General features: G+C 41.9%; 1 protein-coding gene across 4 annotated transcripts in view; it reads right to left on the bottom strand.

The window, feature by feature from the left end:
* Positions 1–17,586, bottom strand: part of SMAD1 (SMAD family member 1) — a 44,713-nt gene extending 27,127 nt beyond the window's left edge. For 2 of the 4 annotated variants that reach the window (XM_085058174.1, XM_085058172.1), the window contains exon 1: positions 17,380–17,586. The gene's annotated coding sequence lies outside the window, so the exon portion shown is untranslated. Of the gene's footprint in view, positions 1–931; positions 955–17,133; positions 17,322–17,379 lie in introns of those variants that run through there. The other 2 variants (XM_085058173.1, XM_085058175.1) reach the window with 2 other exon arrangements.
* Positions 17,587–22,155: the final 4,569 nt, after the last annotated feature.

Raw genomic sequence — 22,155 nt, 5'->3', positions numbered from 1 at the left:
CCACGAGTCAGCAGATGACACAGCCTGCATCTTTCTTCCCCAAATACACGTGCCCTTCTGGGAAAGTGGGAGTTAGTATTTCCAATAGTTGAGTGACCACCAGCCCTTGAAGGGTCTGTTTACTCATGAGGTAGGGATGAAACAGAAGCCTAGGCCAAACAACAGGACACCCTCCAAAAGGCAGTCTGGTATCAGGTTAAAGGAAATTGAATTGTTACCCACTTATTAGACACTTTTTACACATCCAAATCCATGCACTTTTTATTATGCATTCTGTCCACTGATGGATGACTTGTAATCAACAAACTTCCTTCAAATCCCAGTGTTGCTTTATTTGTCTTTCTTCACTGCTGTTGCCTTTTTTGTAATCTTTGGACTAACACACTAACATGTACGCAGCTTATAAAAAATGTGAGCCTTATATTTTTATAAATCTGTTTAGACAGTCTTGTATGTAAACAAACATATTTAGGCAAAATTACTAAGAGTGAAGTTCTATTTTTCTAGCCCTCAAAGAAGAGACAGTTACTCCGTCAGCAACATGAAGCAGACAGTAAAATATTCAATGAGACTGTTTTCAAATTCCCACAGGAGATCCCATAGGAAACTGTCCCACTTTGCATAAATGACTGTTTTTGATGGGTGGAGAAAGGGTTAGGACAATTAGATGATCCTCTCCCAGAGGGGTGGAGGGGGAGCAAAACAACTTCTAGCCCAAGTTTCAGGCAAACAAGAAGTGGCTCTAACTCTTCTACTAATTTCATTATTTGTATTACAGGCTCAGTGATGCAGGCAAGAAGGATCCTATTAAATATTTTTAATATATGCTTAGCACAGTTAGACATAAAAATGGGCAAGGAACCACAGTGTGGATAATTGTTAATAGAGAAAACTGTCTAGTCTATGACTGCATTTTAAAAATTCAATTTACCTTAGTCAACGTACCTCTTCCCAGCATCCATTACTTAGTAACACTATAAAGAAATAACAAGAAGGGATATTTTCATTTGCTTCTTTAAAAATATTTAGTAATTTACCCGGTCTAATAGACCCATATTTTCAGCAACTCATGTATTCAGTACAATATTTAGACCTTCTTTAAAGAAAAAACCAAACAAACAGATTTTGGCATACAAGCCAGGAAGCTGTCGCTTTATTCCTGCAGGAACTATTTCCACATACAATTTCCATGTATTACTAAAAAGCATGAAGTCTAAGCAGCTGCAATGCTAGAATATGTAACAACATATTGTGCACTAACTTCATCCAGCTCCCTATTCTTGGAGCAAGCAGCACAAAGTTTTAATTTTTTTTCTTCAAGTAATGTAATTTGTAAAACAGAAAGTCCAGAGTCTCCTGCTGAATTACCCTGCTTTTAGTCAACAAATTCTTTCTTTGCACCTCCTTATGGCAAAAGATCAGATCATGCTCAGCTTGGAAAAATGCACTGAAATCTGGTAGAAATCTCAGTGACATTACAATACACATGCAAAAAGAAAGCAAGTTGTTCATCAGAGTGCTGTAGAACTCATTAAAGAGCCTGTACAGAACCTGACTCAGCTTCCCTTGTAGTCTGGAAAACAACAAGCAGAAAGAGAAAAAAAATTAACTCTTTTATATTCTCTTGGCATGGTAGAAAGAATTCAAGAAACCACTGAAATATGCAATCCTGTGTTCTGATACACAACATACTGTTCAAGGAAAGAGGAACACACTGGTGGTGAGAATACCTCATCATACCTAACAGAGTAGGCAGTTTTTTTCCCGACACTGCATAAGACTCCCTTCCTTACTTAGACCCAGCAAGGGCCAGGAGGATGGGTACCTCCAGCCTGTTCTGCGAAGCAACCTCTGCTACAGCCCAAAATAACCAGTCTGTCAAAACTCCTCTTGAGCCACCCCTCACATTCCTCAGCTGAGGGATTGCCCTTCCAAGAAAACCTCCCATGTATCACTGTAGTGCCACAGGGAAAAACTCATCAGATACCTACAAACACACTTTAGTTCAGCAGGTGGGTGGGAACACAAAATGAAACCGCAGGGGCAATGCAGGATTTACCAGTGGAGGGGAGGAGGGCAACAGTGACCCAAAACCCCACTGCTCTGTTAGTCCAGAGCATTGAGGGATAACCTTACACTATCAATATCTGCCAGCTCCTTCCCAGTGCTCACCACAGTTCAAACCAAGAACACAGTGTTCAGCCAGTTTCTACAATGAACTGCAGCTTTTCTTCCGCCCGCCCCCCCACTCGGCTTCTGGCAGACAAGGCACTGTTCCTTGCCCTTGAAGTCTCGACTATCACAACTGCCAGAGTAAAACAGTAAATTCTACAGGTTTTCTGGATTTGAAGTTACCAGATTTGAAAGATTTATGGTAACTTTACTGTTGCTTCTCCAGAAAAAATACCCACTTTTCCATACACATTAGAAACTGAATCCTGTGTTACAATACAGCTAAAACAGCATAAAAGTCTTTCTAAGCAAATACGTCATTGTGAGAAAAGAACACAGCAAAAGTTCTTTCCTGGTTTTAACAGACATGCATCAACAATTATATTTACCCTTGTCCTGGTTAAGAATATTTCTTCCCAATACCTTTGCAGCTGTTTTGACCTACTGAAAACCATACTCCTGAAAACAAGTATAAACACCACATCATTTTATCTCCACCTTCATTAAAGCACAGTTCCACCATGTTTATAAGATACTCTAACACTATACAGCCTCTTAAGTGATCACCAGATCCTCAAATCCTGCCTTTTTCACCAGAGATGAGAAACACAATGCTGAATTTTACTCACTCCTGCATTCAGATGCATGTGAGATTACACAAAGTCACACATCACCAGCTCTTCCTTTACCACCTGCTGGTCTCCTTGCCCTGCTTATTTTTATATATATTTTATATTGCCAAGACTAGAGGAAAAAGCTAAAACTAAGTTTGCCAAGATACTTGGTCAGGAAGCTGGATAAGCCTGGTGCACAGCAGGGCTAGTACAAGTAGGATAGATCAAAACGTCCACCCAGGTGTGCACAAATCCCTTCTGGTGTCAGCGAGCAGTCGGACTGAATCGGATGTGCTTTCAAAGATTATCTCTAAAACCGCAGCCTAGTACTTTAACCAAGGTCAGGAAGGAACTGTAACTTGATGATTCAGTCAAAACTCTGGCACAGATGGGATTGCAAAATATGAACTTCACTAAAATAACCTATAGATGAATACAAGGCTGTGAATCACAAAACTTGCCAGAAGCATGTTCATAAGGTGGGTTTTTTTTTCCTAAATGCTATGAAGGAAGAGACTCTTCCTTTTTCACTCTCTCCAAGCTAAAGAAATCCTCAAACTATGACAAAACATTCAAAAGAAAAACATAGTCAAAGAAACAGTTGTCAAGAGACAAAATTAATTACCAGCCATCACAGTGGATATTTCATTGTGCATCTTTGGGGCAGGTTTATCCGCTTCGTTTGTGCTGTGGAGTATTTAAACTCCACACATTGTCCCACCAGAACTAAGAGCACTCAGGAGTAAAGGAGCAGCCAAGGATCTCAGTCAGCATTGCTAGATGACACAGACCAAGTCCTGAAAAATGCACGAGAACCTATAAGACCAGTCTGGAGCACTGGCTACGGTTTTGTGAACATCCACAAAGGTGCCATGACTAGCCTAGCTGTTAAAGTAAGTGAGAAGTCCTTTCCTAAAAGGTCAAAAAGCTGGGGAAAACAGATTTTTTTTCCCCTTTCATCATAAAAGTGCTGTATAACTCCCTTTTTCCACCAAGACCATTCCCTTTCCTGACTTTTTGAACTGTCTTTAGAAAGCAGGTGTTGTTTACAACAATAACAAACACACATCTGTGTGGGTGTGTTAAAACACACAAAGGCAGGATAACTGAAACCTCTTCCTATATTTAGATCTGTCTGGTCAGCTCTAATTGCATAATTTAATCAAAACCCTCTCCAACGGAAACACATCCATATTCATCACAGGCATCAAAGGAAACATCTTTACAAACTATATCCTTTTACAAACCAACACATGGTCCCACATCACTTGTCCAATTGTTGAATTCCTCCTTTGGGAAGGGCACGGAATTTTATTTCTTTTTATCAGCTCAAAAAAGCATTTCCCTCCAATTCATCAGCACAGGGCGGGAGAAACTTCCTTCACAGGTGAGATGGGGAAAATTTACTGACATGTCATTTTTGGGGATTTTTTAAAGCAGTTAAAATGTACATCTGCAGCATAAAAGAAAACCTTTAAAACACAAAAGAAAAAACATGCCCATCACCACTCAGGCATCAAAATTTTTGAGTGAAACTCATAAAATGCAAGATGTGTTTTGCCTTCAGAGAACAGTGAAGTCCAGCAGAGACTGCATGAATTTAAAAAGGAGTTTGTCAGCCTCAGCCAGCATAGTGCTACAGAAGGGTATTTTTTAAGGAAGGGAACTCCATCAAATGCACTCCAGTTATGCTCAGCTGAGGCAAGTCACTTCTCCTACAAATGATTCATTTCACCAAGAGCATGCACCAGTACAGTTACATCAGCTGCATTAAACCACTTCTAAAGACTGTGACCCAGACCTCATTTATCAGAGATTAAGTAAAGATGTTAAATTACAGCTCAAGATCCCCAGCTTTAAAGCAGAGTTCTTCACCAAAGCAAGAGATGACAAAAACTGAGAAGAAAAATTATTCACTAATAGAAGAGTTACTGGGTCAAGCCTCAGTAAAACAGAACAAACTGATGAAAATGAAAACTTTCTTAAACCAAAAAAGTAATGCTGTTAAACTAAATAAAAATTTTCACAAATTAATCCCCACTCACAATTTATACACCTGAAATAAGAATAGTCCATTTATCAACACTGAAAACATTTCAGTGTGTTTCATGAGATGCCTACTTCAGTTTTTTTAAAGGACTCCTCCAGCTTTCATTGTTTTAAAAGGTTAACTCCAGCTTTCCTGCTTTTGCCTTATCTTCAAAAACTTAAGAGCTGGTTTTTTGCCTTTAAAACACTGTACCTTCTTCATGTCTTTAAAATGTCCATGTTAAATTTCATCAAGTGCCCTGCAATTCACAACTACCATTCTGGACAGAGAAAGTGTTTAAAGATGACACAGCTTTCCAAGCCAAGTTTATACAACTCAGACACAAACACCAATATTTGCCAGACTTCCACTGTCCAATGAAACAGTATTTAATTACAGCATGCCACGAGTGGCCTTCTGAAAACTGGGACTGGACTTTAGATGACACAAAGCTCAATGTGCTCCAGGTCCTCAGGACAGCGAGTAGCAGCTGCACAACCCCATCACAGCAGATGCTTCCTGGTAGTACCTTAGTATGTATCAAGCCATCCTAAGTCACAGACCCTTTATAAATGGAAGATCACAGTTGCCCCTTCAGCTTCCACACAAGACAATCACACTCTTTAAAGATTACGATTTACAGGCAAGTACAAATTTTTAGCATGCCTTCTGAGATCAGGTCAAGGACACTTTGGGTTAACATTTAAAATTCACCCATAGACACATATATATGGTTGATCTAGGCCCTTACCATCAGGTGAGGTACAACTCAGCATGCCTAAAACTAAAAACAGACCCACAAGTCACAGACACACCTTTCCCCTTCCAAAAGGGCAAAACAAGGGTGCACACATACAGGAGGAGTCAGAGAGATCCAAAAAACCGTGGGATGAGGCAAAAGCAGCTGTCACAGCCCTCTGCCAGAACATCTGCAGAATCTCACGTCAAACTGTTTGCTCATATTCCTGAGATCAAGGCTTTGGAGCGTTCTGTACAAAGGCTTCAACCCACAGATAGGAACTGATAGTTAATACAGCAGTTGGGAACAGCATAGCTTGAAAGGAAGTGAGAGATATCCTCCTACATTGCTTACTGGGAATATGGAAGTTTTACAACAGGAGAAAAGGGCTGTAATCTATCTGTCTGGTCCCCTGGTTATCTGTAAGCTTTTCATGGTTTTTGGAAGAGGAACTAAGCCACATAAAAAATTACTCAGTACCCTTTCCTTATCTGCAAGCTTTTCTCATTAACAGAGCCTGTATGACTCTGCATATGGCAATAAGGCAAACTATTACTCACTCCACCATCATTTTTCAAGACCAGTTGACATGGATTTCAAAACTCAGGTTTTGCAAAGTTGCAAATCTCTTACAGCCAAGACACCAAAACACAGCATTTTCCAAACACCCTTTTCTCTGCAAGGTCAGCAGCAGGCTAGCTAAAACAGCCATAATGCTTCCAAATTTTCCACTGCTGCCTGCTACTGAACAAACAGTCGCAGCTGGCCTGGTACTGAGGATGGACAGAGCTCCAAGTTCCAAAGTCACAAAGTGAGACTGCACGGGTGAACTTCCAGCATTTGTAGCTTTCCAAGACAGTTATTTCTCAGCTACAAGTTATGGCACAGAAAGAACAAACAAAGATTTCAGACTCCTTGTCTTTAAGCTGTTACACGAGATTCCTTCAATTCTGGGGCTGAAACCAGTACTCCACAGCTCCTGAGATGAGAAGCCTTTAGGCCCAAACAACCCTGACAGCTGGCTAGCCTGGAAGACTGAGAGCCCTCATGTCCCAGATCAGTGAAAGCAAAAAGCTAGGCAAAGGTTTGACAGAAAAAAAACAGGAATATGAGACTTAAACCAAAGCAGCCTGCCACCAGCACTCCACCAGTTCTCAGCTGCTCCCAGTTCACAAACCACAGAAGATGTGTTGGGTCTGACCATGAGCAAGAGTCATTCCTGATGAACTGGTGGGGAGAAGGGCAAAGGGAACAGTTATCCAGTCAACTGGAGTAAATAGCCCTGGAGCATTTATGCCAGTTACGGTGATGCTTTCTGCAAAGAAGCCTCTAGCCTCTACCTAGAGATAAAAATGAAAAAGATATTACAGTCGGATTCCCATATTCTGGAGAGTTCCTCAGCATAGCAGAAGGCTACAAGGGAATTAAATGAGAACCTCACTCCAGCACTGCCACTAGAGAAATACCTGCAGTTTGTCTTTTAAATCTGTAGATAGACTAATTCCTTAAAGTTAAGAAATATATTACAAAGATGCAAGTAACAAGACAGAGTAAGGGTTTTTAAACACATTTACCATATAGCACCAAAGCAAACACTTTATAAATTTGAGAATAGTGGATTGAAAGCCAAAAATTTGAAAGTGATTTATGCAGCAGTGCAGAACCCAGGAAAGCTATAGTGCATTGCTCACAGCACAGATCCGCTGCAGGTGTCCTAACTGTCTTCACTGGTAGTGATTTCTTGTAACACCAGTCCACTTTTACAGAATAGTTTTTAATGGATTTAGTATTTACCTTTTCTCTGATTTCTTGATAATGCTGCAAACTGTACCCAATATGCCAGTTGTTTCAAGTTATTTCATCCTCTAAAGAGGAAAATAAAGTTTCTACCACCAAGAAGTTAAATTTGGAGGACATTCCTTTCCTCCTGAGGAAAAACACTTGTCCTGTCTGACACAAGACGTGCACTAGATGTGTTCTGCTCATATGGTGGCATTAAACTAGAAAAACATCTCTAAGACAGCTTGCAGTTTTTACCGGCAAAACAACACTTGACCAGAAAAGCTTGTTTAAGTGTTGCTCTCCATCCGTCCTCCCTCACCCCCCATAAAAGATACTGCACCATTAATCACTGTCGTTTTGCTGCCAATAGAGCTACACTGGGGCTTTGTGGCTGACGTAACTGTTGGCAGTCGAGTCTCCCTGCTAATCACCAACACAAGTATCTGGGGAAAAAACCCTGTAAATTAGACCTTTCCTTGGCAAGAACATTAAGGAAGTCTTCATCTGGGAGTGCTACAGCACTCGCCTGTAACTGGCTACCTCTAGCAGCTGCCTGGGGCCAGCAAGGTCACAGGTCCACAAGGCAATGAGCAGCCCCAAAGGCTCACTCCCACCCAAAGAGAAAAGGTTTCCCTTTACTGCCTTGTGACAGCCTTGGTACTCCAACATAACTTCCCCTCTACCTGTCAGTCAGTTCACCTTCCTAACCTGGCAAAACAAACATAAACCAAAAAACACGTTCTGAGGGATCAGCTGAGAGCAGGATGAGTGCCGAAGCCACCCAGCCAGCCTACGCAAAGAAATCATGGCTGGGGCTAAGAGAAACCCAACTCAAGAGTTCTCTCCATCTCGGGGAGCTGCCACCCCCGAATTTTAAATGATATCCGGGTCAAAGATTATCTCATACTCAGACACAAGTACTTCAGCTGATTTGCAAAACCTGCTCTCATCCCCAGAGCGAGGAGCCCTGCCCTGGCTGGTCCTGAATAATCAAACACTCCAGCAACCAATACAATCCCCCTCTACTGCCGCTGCCTTCTGCTCTAGTAACTAGACAGCAAACCTGGGGGAAAAAAGAGTGATTTCATATCCATCTATCCAAAAATGCCACACACTGCAGAGTTTTAAGCCGAGAGCATTTATAACATATTTTCCACATGAAATATAATATGCCACATTACAGAAACTATAATTACATTATCTTGAGTTTTTAAGCTAATAAAGACAAAGACTTTTCCTTTGGCTACTACATCCAAGAGAAAGCACTTAACACTGACACTAGCTAGCATGGATAATAAAGGGCCTGTTATTAAATATGCCAGACTGTAAAGCCAGCAGCAGGCAAAAATGCAAAGCAGGAAACTGTAATAGTCAAGATGGCAACCTACATGTAGGCCAGATTTTCTGAGACATTCAGCAAGGCCAAAATTCACATTTTCAAATTAGTATAGTTCATCAGTGCATTCATCAGGTAATTAGCAGAACTAAGATGAAAACATAACCAAGGTTTGTCCTATCTATCTATCTATCTATCTATCTATCTATCTATCATCATCTATCTATCTCCTCAGTGACAAAAAGGCAGAAGCGCCTGACAAGAGTGAAGACCAAGAGACTGTGTGAAGGGATTTGACACTCTGCTCCTCAACATTGGAGATTAAGACCTCAGTAAAGCCGCTCGAGTTGGGTCTCTGTCCCTTCCATCTCCCTCTTCCCTCCCAGTATACAGAAGCATATGCTTTAGATATGTTTGGGATTCCTGAAATACCACTAGACATTTTAAATTAAACCAGTGTAATGGCATAATGCATGTAACAATCCCTGAAGCCATCATGTGGATGTTGTCAGGTCTTGGAGATCCAAATAAATTTCAAATCCTCTTTACTCACTGTTGGGACAAAACAATAGAGCAATTGTCACACAACTGGAAAACAAGAAGTCATCTGGACATGGTCCTGGGCAACCTGTGTGGCCATGATTAAGCAGGGGACTAGACCAGATGACCTCCAGAGGTCCCTTCCAATCTCAGCTATACTGTGATTCTGTGAAATTCTCAAAACCACCACCACCTGCCAATTAATTTGGTCACACATCAGAAAAGCAACTGGTTCAAGAAAACCAGACAGAACTCTGCTTGCCTCGGCACAACTATAAAATCACATCAAGTGATACTACACTGAGGTAAGGAACTCAGCTCTATTTGCTGTACATAGGCAGAGGCACAAGAAAGCTGTTCTTTCCCTGATTTTGACCACTTCAGAGAATCCAGAAGTCTTCTGAGTTGCCTCACTCTTCCTTCCTTCATGCTTGTACCCTTGAAGTTTGGCTTCATGTATAGCTCTGTTCCATTAAAATGCAAGTTCTCATCACTGTCACCTTGCTTCACAAACAGCCCTGCTAAGAAGCCACTTTTCCACCCTCTTTTCCACTGCTTGTGAGCTACTGGAAGCTTCTGATCTACAGAGGTTCCCATCCCATGCTCATCACTATAGCACCAGATACCTTAAGCAACCATGACTGAGCCTTGTCACGTTCATGTACTGTTTGCCTCCCAGCCTATCTGCAAAGGCAGGATGGATTATTTTATTACACATGGAGCAAGGTCAACAGAAAAAAAAAATCATCAGACAACTTGTAGCTGTATTAACCTGAATAAAGCCCTTCCTAGGTTAAAATAAATCTGAAGTTACCTTCCCTAGAGTGTATTTCAGCCGAGAAACTGTGACAATGGCAAAAATATGACAAATTTCACATCAGAGGACTTAGGTACCAAGAGAAAGTACCCTTCATCAAACAGGGCTGTGTTTTATTGAGGAGCCAGTTTTAGTAACTTTTTGGGACCTGTAAGCAGAATCTACACTCCTAAGCGGTGCTAGTGGCCTAACTTGAAAGTAAATTTCTGGCTTCATGTAGGACAGCTTGGAAACCCTTGGAAAAAAGACAACCAGACAACAGTGAGCAAGGATGTTCTGCCAAGTGTTTTGTCCTACCAAAACACTATCAGAGCTTGTTTTACAGCATCTTGGGAGGGCTAGAAAGAGAAGAACAAGGAGTTAAAAAACAACAAAGAACAAAAAAACCCAAGCTGTACATTTTTTGCTATTCTTCAGCTGGATAAGTTACGGGGAAACCCCAGAGAATTAAACCATCAACTGAATGAGCAGATACGAGTTCCACACCACTTTCCACCCTCTCTCTTACACACAATACCATGTTTATCTTGACAAAATTTTGGGGACCCCTCTCTCCCCTGCCACAGAAAACATGTCCAGTTACAAGTTACATGTTTAGTTCCTCAACAAATCAGTTGAATGAAAGTCCTTACTAGTAAGATGCATGTAGTACAACAAGGGCGTTTGATTAATTCCTCCCACGTCAATATTCAAATGAAACCTAACAGATACAAAGGTGAAATACATTGGCAGAATGAAGTCGAATATGCAGCTCATTAACAGCATCTGACCAAAGAGCAGATGTTTCCTCCTCCTATCACCCTTAGGAAGACATTTAAGTGGAAGCCACAATTTGTTGCAACATGATTCTCCAGTTATTTACTTCATCTTTAACCAAAACTGATTTTAGGCTTTTAAGCATTTAAATGGCACATAAGTATTTGTATATAAATAGTTATTACATGCACAGACCTTGATAAATTTACAGGTTCTCAACTATATATAGGTGTAGCCTACCTTTCTCTGATCCAAATAATTTAACTTTCAACAGCAGTGACTATTATTTTAGGCATTCATATGTGCACATGCACATGTAGCATACCTAACCACTCTGAATGATCCTACATCCACACCATTGTAAGAATAAAATACCTTAAAGAGTCTCATGCCCTGGTTTCAACATGTTACACCAGACAGAATGCTGCTATGATTTTCAATGCCTTAAAATGCTTGAAATTAGAAGTCTGAAATTATTTACAAGAAAAATATCTCAGTAACTCAATCTTTCATGTAAACACAAAAGACTGAGATACCAGTTTGCAGTATTGAACACAGTGAGAAAGAAAAGCAAGTATCATTAACTATGGTCATTGCATACACCAAGCATTTGGAACATACAGCGTTCTCTGAACTCACAGAAAATTTTTCAACCTGCTACAGAAGTGTCAAATGTGTGCACATATGGTTTATTTGCTTTTATCTACTTAGACACATCCCTTAAACATGTACATCAGTCTTGCAACCTCTGTAGAAGAAACTCTGTGATGCTGTAAATCCTGAAATCCAAGTTCTACTCATGGATGAAATCTGTATATTAAGAGGATATATTTTCAGCTTACCCTCAAACAATAGTTGCCAGTACTGAAAGAAGGTCCATCAGTCAGAACTGGAGGGCAGATGTGATTCTTACACCCATGCTGGGAAAAGACACGAGGAGACAGCAAAAACTCTCAATTCTGTCTGTAATCACTTCAGCACTGTGAAAACTGGGTATCTTATTTTTAAGTTACCCAATATTGGATTGACAGTCCATAGATCACTTTGATGTGGATTGGCATTTTAGTAGCTTTAATGACAAAAACATGCCAGAGATATACTTCTGAATACCATTAAGTGCTATAATTCAGACTGTCTATACTGACTTAGACAGTCTCATCTGCTGCCATGTTGGGAAGAGTGCTCCCTTTATGAGTACAGAAATATGAAATAATGCTTCAGAAATCACTGGTGAACCACATTAATGATTTGCTTACATGCCAAGTCAACATAATAGTTGGGTTTGGATGATACCGCTTTGAATAGTGCCTAAATATAATGACTTATATAAAGGCATGTTTAAAAATAATTTGTTTTCATCCTTGTACTCTAGACTTCGCCTGTGCATGCTGGAGAAAGGGTGGGGGGAGAACTAAATGGGAAAGACTGGTGACATATGTTCTAATATCACTCCCCCAAGTGGGTAACACACATTGGAATAAAAGTGACATAGTCCAGAACAATCACAGAGCTACGTTAGAATGACCAAATTGTGCAAGTGTCTAGAACAGCTCAGGTTCCCTACACTGACAAGTCTAGAGAGGGGAAGAAAAAAGCTTCAACTCTTGATGTAAACTCAGCTTCTACACAGTCTCCCAAGACAGCAGTTGCCAAAAGAGTACAACTGAGCAAAGCAATCCGTGCTTGCAGAAAACCCTTTGGAATCTAATGATGGCTCAGCCCAGCCCCACAACCCTTCCACCAGAGCAATTCTACTGCCACAGTTCCTGACACATCCTTCCTTCTTTCCTGAAATAAAAAAAAATAAAAATGGACCCATCTCCACAGCTCAGCAGAGTTCAGCGTTTAGTGCATGGAATACTTGACCTCACACAGTCTAATTAGGAATAGTGTGCTCACCCTTTGTTCCTATTAAACCAGGAGGAACTTCCAATGCCAACACATGCAGGCATCAAATGCATGCAAGAAGAGATCCTGTATGATCTGGGTTCATTCTGGAAAATGTTTTAATTACTTGAAATTAGCTCATTTTCTCAAAGGTTTGCCTTCTCTATTCCGTTAAAAAACAAAGGCATCCCCCACTCAAATACACAGCAACCCCAAAAGCTTCTGTAATGCAAATTAACATTTGTCTGAGGAGGAGGATAGAGATCTTTGTGGCAGCCATTAGCCAGCCAAGGGTGTCCTCACCCCTGAATCCATCCTCTGTAAAGCACTCCACAAAAGGCCCAATCTAACATTTTCTCTGATTATTTCAAATCTTGAAGAATAGAAACATTCTAATGGAAATAGTTACACCCCACACTGCAGGGATACAACTCTAAAACTTAAAAAATATCACTTTTAAATAACCTCCTTCCCATCACAAGCAAAACACTCCATTCTAATAAAAAAATTTTCTATGCTGTTCTACAGCTTGAGCAAAATAGCTTGAGAATTGCAATAACTGCAGATGTGCAGATGAGCCTGTAAGTCACCAGCATTTCAAACCTTGCTTGCAAACTTGAGGTTTATGTTTTAAACTCGAACTTTCCATTCAGTACATTGCAAAGGAAAATTTCTAGGAACTGCATATCATCTTTTAATTATTAAGACTGGTATGCATTCAGTTTTTTGCTACACACAGAAGAAAGACCAGTGGGAGAATATTAGGCTGCTGTAACTACAGGGAAAACAGTGAAGTTTTTATGGGCAGAACAGACCTTTCCCTGCTCGGAAAGCACAACTGGGTGAGTTTGTCATGAAAGCCTAAACCAGAAATTAAAAAAATAACCAGAAACAAAACCAACCAAACCCCCACACATCGGCAAAATCACTTCAATAACCACAACGCAATTTGTGCAATCTGACTTTCATTTTCACAGATTTTATGGGTCTCTCTTCAATATGGTAGTTTCTTCATCTGCACTGACACAGCAGAAGACAGCTCCATATCCACATTTCAAAAGCTACTGCACTACAAAGTGAGCTTTAATTCTTTTATCTGCCACTCAAAAAGCACCTTAGCTAAAGCACATGCTGTTGATGTGCAACTGAAACTGGAGACTAATAGATCTCTTACCACTAGTGACCATTTATTTTCTCTGCTTCTCTTGCATGCCTCACAATTTTTTTTTTACTTGCATTTGTGACTAAAAATAAGGTATGTTTCTCTCTTGGCTGGGAGAAACGCAGGAGATTAAAAATTCACACCAATTCAGGTATAAGGAGCTGGTTTACACACCAATAAATGCAAAACTCTCAAATCTCCAAGCAGCACACTCACTAGCAGAAAGGAGAAAAACAGGAGCTCTTGCAGGATTTTTCCCAGAACACTTCACAGTGATTTTACCAGCAGAAACAAGAGCTAAGATACTGAGAATTTAGTAAACATTTTACTACCTGTGGCATGCTATTTTCTAGGGTAGTTAGAGGGAAACACAAATCTGAAGCCACAGTTGTCTTAAAGAAGAAAAGCAGAGTGACCTATGCCAACTCATATTCAAAATTACAGTCTCTGTTCCAGAGTAAGTTTGGCCATATAGCTCAAAAAATGACTAAAATGCTCTTATACAAGAACTCAGACTTGCAGGAACATTTCAACAAGCAGTTACAAACTTCAGTAAGGCAGAAATACTAGGGGAAAAAAAGCCCAAACAATTGGCTTGTTTGCCTGTTTGTTCCTTTGATATCTGATAGCACAGTCTGCAGGTAAAGTCTAGCTGATCCTTGAGAAAGGATGTATAAACTTCAGAGATTCACTCAGAGCCACTTCCCCACACACACATCTCGAAGCTGCACATGCCTTCATCTATTTCAGCTCCTAATGACTGCAAGGAAGAGGTTAAGAGTCAACTTAAATTCGTTCAGCTTTTACTCTTCACAGGGCCACAAGATTTAATTTCAACTACTCTTTGCATAACTTAAATAATAAACACGGTGCTCTCTTTATTTGATTCTTAAACCATCCGTATCTGAAGCACAATGGGACATGTCACAGACACTTGCTTCGCTGCCCTCATAATATGGTTTAATTATGATGACTGAACTAACAGGCTCACATCATAGACTTTTACAGGTTGACCCTGTGTCATCCTGATGTATCATTTTGCACCAGTTCAGTGCTGTAAATCAATTTAAGATCTCCAGCAGGTTGAAAAGGCTGGTAATGATGCTTTCTCTGCAGTCTCTGGGGACTCCACATTATACACAACTTACATTATTTATAAAGCTGAGATGATGCCTCCATTAGGCCTGTAAGACTACTCAAATGAGCTTTTATTTTACGAACACAGCTTGGGCTTCACAGAGCAGAACACCAGCAATATGTAATATCCAGTGCATTCATGCCATAATTAAAAAAAAACCAAAACAAAACAGTCATAAACCCTTCATTTTTAAAGTTTAAATCTTTATACCAAGCAAACAAACTCATAGTTTAATCTGAATAATTTGCCAGTACTCAGAAATACAAGTAGCACTTTTATTAACCTTTGTGTTGCTTTTCTTCGCGTTCAACTCTTTACTTTTGTGTTCAAACTACAGAGGAAAAACAAACACCAAAGTCATCAGCTTTCAAATATTTGATAGTTAATATTTATACCAAAACAGAAAGATCTCCATCTGTTTACTCAGTCACTTCTCTCAAATGTATCAGATCATCACATCTTCAAGGGTACACAAAAAAGCAAGTTGAACAGGACAGAGTAGGAAAAAAATGTATTTGATTACATACCCAATGGTAATGGGGTCAAAAACAGATGCAAGGACAAATCCCTACCCTTTGGGTAACCTGATCACACCTTGAACTGATCCTTTCTGGTAGCTGTGGAAGGCTTCTGGATCACCCAAATCAAGGGAAATTTCTCTCAAGTGCCTACTTATAGTCTGAAGTAAATGGCAAGATTTCATCTCTAGGACCACAGCAAGAACTTCAAAAAGGGCCAGATCTCTCTCATTTTCATTCTGATGTTCTTCCAGTGTCAGTAGAGAAGTGAGCACTCAAAACTTGCACTAAAATCCAATGAGAACCTTGAAAAAGCTTCATAGCACTGCTCTCCAGTTCAAGGGGGAAATTAGGTATTAATCAGCCACAACTAAAAAACTCATGTCCCATAATTCAGCCAAGTAATTACTCACAAATGAAAGAAAAAATTAAGCCAAACTTAGGTTCCCTCACATGATTTGCTCCTATTGTTTGACAGGACAAGGTGCACGCAGTCAGCCATATGAAGACTGGCAGAATTACAGACACACACATCCAAAGAAAAGTGTTCTCAGTGGGCAGGATAAGCTTCAGTTTTTAGACTTACTCCTGACTGCTGGCTAAAAGCACATCTAACTATTGGAAAATATTAAACAAGTTGTCTTTTTCTGACTTCCCCTCTGTGTGCAAAAGATTCAAACTATCAGCTATGACAGCTCTTTCCTAAGCATGTTAGTTTTAAGACGCTGTATCTTTGAACACTGACATCCATTAAACACTGCCATGTTTCAGGCACTGATCTTTTCCATTTGCCTGTATCTGAAATACACATGTACTTTTACTCCTCCCCATCTGGCTCTAACAATACTGTTTTTATTAACCTCTGCTTATAATACTTCCCCAAACAAAACTGTTACCGTTCAGACATACAGTGAGCATCATTTTATCCTAAAATACACTGAAATAACAATTAATTTTCAGAATAAGCTATTATCCAGATACTGTAAAAGCAGACTGTAAGGTTTGACCACGTACCTTCTTCAGATTGATCTGCTAACAAAAGAGCAATCACAGCAACCCTGCTTCAGTCAGAACTCCCTCTGACTTCGGTTTATATTTAAAAAAAAAAAAAAGTCAGTATTTGGCCCAGATCCTTTTGAACGCATGACTGAATATTTCCACGCCAGTAAATTTTAATAAGCTTTAAAGATCTATATTCAGGATAAGATTATTTGGCTGTACGAGTATATGAAGCAACTATACTGAGGAGGGGGAAAATCTCAAGCATCCAAACCTTCTAATAGGGAGAAGAAAAAAAAATTAAGTGAACTTTCCTTGACCTCTAAGCACAGATTTGTCATTAAAGAAGAAAGAAGAGGAGGGAAAAAAAAAAACAAGCGGGGAAGGGACTGCGGAAAGAAAGGAAAGAAAGGAAGGGGGGGAAAAGAAGAAAGAAGATAAATTAAAGGGAGAGGGACTCGGCTGGGCCGAGGCGGGAGGCGAAGGGCTGTTCCCGCATACACAAAGGCGGCCCCTGCCCGGCCGGCCGGGCTCTGCTGCGTCCCCGCGGGCCACGCTGGGGCCGGGGCCGGGCAGGAGGCGCAGCACGGCTCTGCCCGGCCGGGAAGGGCTCTGCCTGCCGCCGGGCCCTGCGCGGCACCTACCCACCAACTTGGAGCCGGGAGCGATCCCGCCGGGCCGCCGCAGGGACGCCATCATGCCGGGGACGGGAGCGGGAGCGCAGCGCTGCCCAGAGCCGCTCCCGCCGCGCCGCCCGGCCCCGCGGCACCCCGGGGAACAGCGCGGCAGCGCCCGCACGGACCCGGGAGGAGGAGGAGGATGCGCGGGCACGGCCGCCCGGCCCCGGGGCAGCGAGCGGGGAGAGGCACGGGGGGACGCGAAGTTGTTACCCGCTGGCGGGCGGTGACGGGCGGCCGGCGGGCAGCTCCTCCGCGCCGGGATCGGGAGCGGGAGCGGGATCGGGATGGATGTGGCCCGGCTGGCGTCAGGCGGCCGGAGCCGCCCCGCGCCGCTCACCGGCACACGCACACACACACTCTCACACACACACACACACACACACACACACACACACACACACACACTCTCACACACGCACCGGCCCGGCCAGGGATCCTCCCCAAATTCCCGCCCCCGCCGCCGCGCCGCCGGGTCCCGCTGGGAGCGCTGCGCCCGCCGCCGAAGAGCAGCCCCGGCACGGCACGGAACGGCACAGCCCGGCACAGCCGCTGTGTGCCCTCACCCACACCCCGACCCCCGCCCGGGGCGGCAGCCCCTCCGACACCCTCACAGAGCTTTGAGAGGCGCTTCTGCGCCCCCCGAGCGCCTGGGGAGCTCCGGCTGCGGGGCTGCGGGGACAGCGGCAGATGCTGTCGGAGTTAAAGTCAATTCCTGATCGAACAGGATTATGTCCTGCCGCTTGCCACAGGTGATTCAGCCTTGACTTGGTCTAGTCTTAATGCTGAAGTAATTGGTGTAATACCTCCCAATGACAGAGCACTCTCTATCCCGAGGTGTTTTACGCGTGGACATCCTCCTGCCAATAGGTATTGCTGCCCTTACTCCTCATTCCTGCGAGTAAACCTACTACAGTGCGTGAGGCTTCTTGTGCAGTCAGACCTGCAGTAAGGAAGCCTCACGCCGCTGTCCCTCTGGTATGAACTTGAGCTCCATTTGGATCACCAAGTGTCAGCTCCAAAGTGGACCTGGCTGAAAGTTTGGAGCCCACAGTGTGGAACGATGAGCCTCTCCTGCCTGCTGTGTTTACAGGGATCTTTACAGTAGTCACATAAGTGTTGCGCAAGATTGAACTGAAACTGATTCTTTAACAAATACTTTGGCTTTTACCCAGTTGTCGTTCCTGGAAGGAGATATGAAGCAACAAGTGCAAGATGTTTCTATGTGGCAAAATATTCTGATATGCCTGTACTGGCATAATTACATTTCTATACTTAGGCCAGTAATTTTTCACATGTATATGCAGTTTTGGGTATGGCTTTAGCCCCATTTTAAAATCCAGCAACACTGAGGCCCAGAGGACTTAAGGCCCTGAGGGTTTCACCCGATGAACAGTGGTCCTGGACTTGCCCACCCAGGTGCATTGAGAGTTTGAAGACACAGAACTGGAATGACTTTCCCAAGGTCACAGATGGAGCATGACAGAAGCAGTAAAATATACCCAGGTTTATGCCTGTGAGGGTATTGCCACTTCTTTCTAATTTCATAATATAAAATTCATCCATTTCTTTGTCACATAAATACCACATCAATTGCAAACAGGTGAATTCCTGTTGTTGTTAGGTATTATGCTACAATACAAGCGTAGTGAGGAACTCCCACACAGGATGATGCCATAATATTGATGGAGGAAGCCTGGAATAAAATTACTATTTTACTGCTTCACTTTTGAAAACCTTAAATGATTCAAGATGAGTGAACTTTGGTGATCAGCTTTAACATGTATTTTGTGCTTGCACTGAATGCAACTACAGTTAGTAAGTAAACTTTTTATGTGCAAACACAGTGCAGCACTGGGCTGCGGATACAACTGGGAAAGTTTATCTCAAGACAAACTGAAAGGTCTTCAAATTTTGTCAATGTGGTGAAGGCATTTGCAAGCAAGGTACAGAAGAAACATGGGACTGCTGCTGGTTTTTGTACTGTGGTAGTGCTTAATCTGGGGCCAAGTGTCCTGGATCAAGAGTGGTGGCTGCAGCAGTAGTATCTGCCCCAAGAGCTTGGCAGCCTCAGTGATCCAGTCTCACACAGAGAAATACGTGGAAAAGGCCTTACGTGTGCCTGAGCTCTGCTCTGCTTTGCTCTGCTCTGCACGCTGACTTGGTGGGCACAAGCTCCATCCACTGGATCCTGGTTGCTTGAGTATCAATTCATGATCCACACTAAACAGATATGACAAGGAGATAATTAGCAAAGCACTGCAGTTTGTCAGGTGTCTTGTTAGAACCACATTTTTACTGCTTTTGTTGTTGTTAGGGTTGACTGGTTGGTTGGCTTTGGCATGAGAGAATTAAATTATTTTCTACTTACGTTGAGGCTTGGGGAGGATCACATTAATATGCTCCTTTCCCTAAAAAGGGCTATAAAACAGCCTAGGATAGCTTTTTACTGATGTTTAATAACCAGAGTGGTTGTTCTGGACAGGGCTGGTTAGACCTGGCTTCAGACAGACCAGTGGTGTGAGAAGGCCGGAGGAGAAGCAGAAACAGTGTGTCCTGGTCAGATCTGCCTCGAGGCTTCCCTGGCTGGGCTGTTCTGGCACACAGCTGAGTTAGAACTACAAGTCTGCCCCCTGCTTTAGGATGTCCTACGCAGAGCTGACTGTCCAAACCCACTACTGTGTGAGTGAGCAGTATCAGCAGTGTCTTACTGCACACTTGCCACTTCTAACTCCACTGGCTATTTTTAATACCCTGAATCATTACCATCTTCCTGGTTTTTTCTGAGTAACATTAGAAAACTGAAAAAAAGGAGATCAGAGGGGTATGCACACCTGGGTATCAACCTCGATGCTTCTTCTCTGCACTGGGCTGAATAACTGTGCTATCTTAAGAGGCAAACGAATGGTTTTTCTCCTCTGGTTTTATTCTGCAACTGCATGATCATTCAGACTGGTGCAAGGAAAACAGGCCGTGAGGCTGGGGCAAGGAAGAAAGAGAAGAATCATTCCTTCTGTAAACAGCCTGGCTTTTCATCAGATTAGGTGCACAATCTGATGACACCATCAGTCATAAGGCCTGTGAACCTGAATTTTAATGGAGTTGGGGCACTTATGCAGATAAACTTCTAATAAGATTCTCAAAGGAAACTTTAATCCCACAGACACTTTCTAACATCTCACCAAGCACCTGCCCAATCACCTTTAAAATCTGTGTCTCGGAAACAAATTATCAGAAGGCTGAGTGCTAAAAGACATTTATTATGCTATATATTGTACACTATTATATTATGTAACAAGTATTTAAGAAATACTACTACTAATACTGCTGCTACAACTGCTATTATCTTTCGATCTTCCTCTAAAATCCGAGTTTGTATGTATATCATGATTTGGTATTGTTAACTACAGCCAGGATTCATCTGGCTTAATCAACAGGTTCCAGGGATGGAGACTGTCTTCTGGAGAAAGTTTAACTCCAAAGTCAGTAACTTCACCTCTACGTACACCAGGTTTCTGCCAGAAATTAAGAGTTTCATGGGTAAATAAATAATTAAATTATATCAAGCACACAACTTAGTATTTACATTAAAATCACTGAAGTAATTTTCTTTTCAGCTATTACAGTGTTGCCCTAGAATAGGAAAATACCAACAATATTTTCAGAGAGAAGAGGCAGCTCTGTCAAGAAGAATAATAGCTTTCTAAGGACACTGGATTTCATTATTTCCCACTTTCTTGGGCTTGCTGGTGAAAGTTATCAACCTCTATCCTTCATGGTGTGTCTGCTTCATCTTTGAATAGGTGAGGTATTAAACAAGCCTCCCACCTCGGCATTATTAAAAAAGAATATGCAGACTGCTTAGCAACTACACAAATCTGTTTGGGAAAGGTGCCTCAGGGAGAAGACAGCATGTGGGAGAAGGTGAGGAGCATTTTTAGGAGGTCATCCTAACTGTGCAGCACTGCATATGGTTTTCCAAGCCCATCTGGATACAAGGTCCTGTTCAGCCACAGTACAAGCACAGGAAAAAAGGAACTAAGTAGTGAAAGGCCTTGAAGACAGCAACTGTGACATGAGAGCTCTCTATACTTTGGGGTGTCTGGCCATTTTCTAGAGTGAGCCCTTTATGAGTTTGTCTCTGTAGAGTCCAATATCTACTTGGGACCTGCCTTAGTGTTCAGACTCACTGTCATAGGCAAAAGAACAAAGAATCCATTTCACTCTTAGAAGTTCTTCCTAAACTGGCCCACCATGACTAAGTGGGTTTCATACAGAATAAATGTGGAATTTGATAATTTTACAAGGTTATTACACGTATTTACCTCTGTTATATTAAATAAGGCTTCTGCCATAAATCTATCTGCAGATACCAGAAAGGTCTGTGATCAGATTGAGTAGTCATTCATCTTTTCCACCATTGAGATGATGGGAATCAGACCAAAATTCATTACTTTCTTAAGATTAATGTACCCAGCTAAAGCTGCCAAGATCCTTATTAAAAGTTACGATTCCAAAAGGTTTGGGCTGAAACAAAGTATTAAGCAGGGCACTCCCTTATCTCCTTTATTGGTTTTTTTCTCAGTCAACTCTGATGTAAGGACTTTGCTCCAGCAATGTTACATTTCTGGTAAAGAAGGGAGGTTGCACTCTGTTCTGACAGCTCATTGCATTCTTCCACGAAGCGCAGTATTCCTGCCCACTGTACTGCACCAGTAATGTACTTCTAGAGGATGAAATTCTCCCTTTGGATCTTGCCTCCATCCATGTAGAAGCTTTTGCAGGGAGTTTCACTTTCTCCTGTCTATCACCTCAGTGAGAAATAATGGACTCAGTGTAATCAAACATTATTGGTTCTTTGAAAATTAAATTTCTCTTCAGTCATTCAGCTTAAAAAGATTTACATAACTGGAACAACCTAGCTCTATTGCTGGTTTCTTGGAAGACACCGCTAAGATTAATCTTATCTCCCATTTTAATTACTGTTTT

Source organism: Lichenostomus cassidix, chromosome 4 (genome assembly GCF_008360975.1).
Source record: "Lichenostomus cassidix isolate B80296 chromosome 4, HeHo_3.0, whole genome shotgun sequence".
NCBI lineage: Eukaryota > Metazoa > Chordata > Aves > Passeriformes > Meliphagidae > Lichenostomus > Lichenostomus cassidix.
The sequence above is the reverse complement of the archived record's forward strand: the minus strand, read 5'-3'. Positions and strand labels throughout refer to the sequence as shown.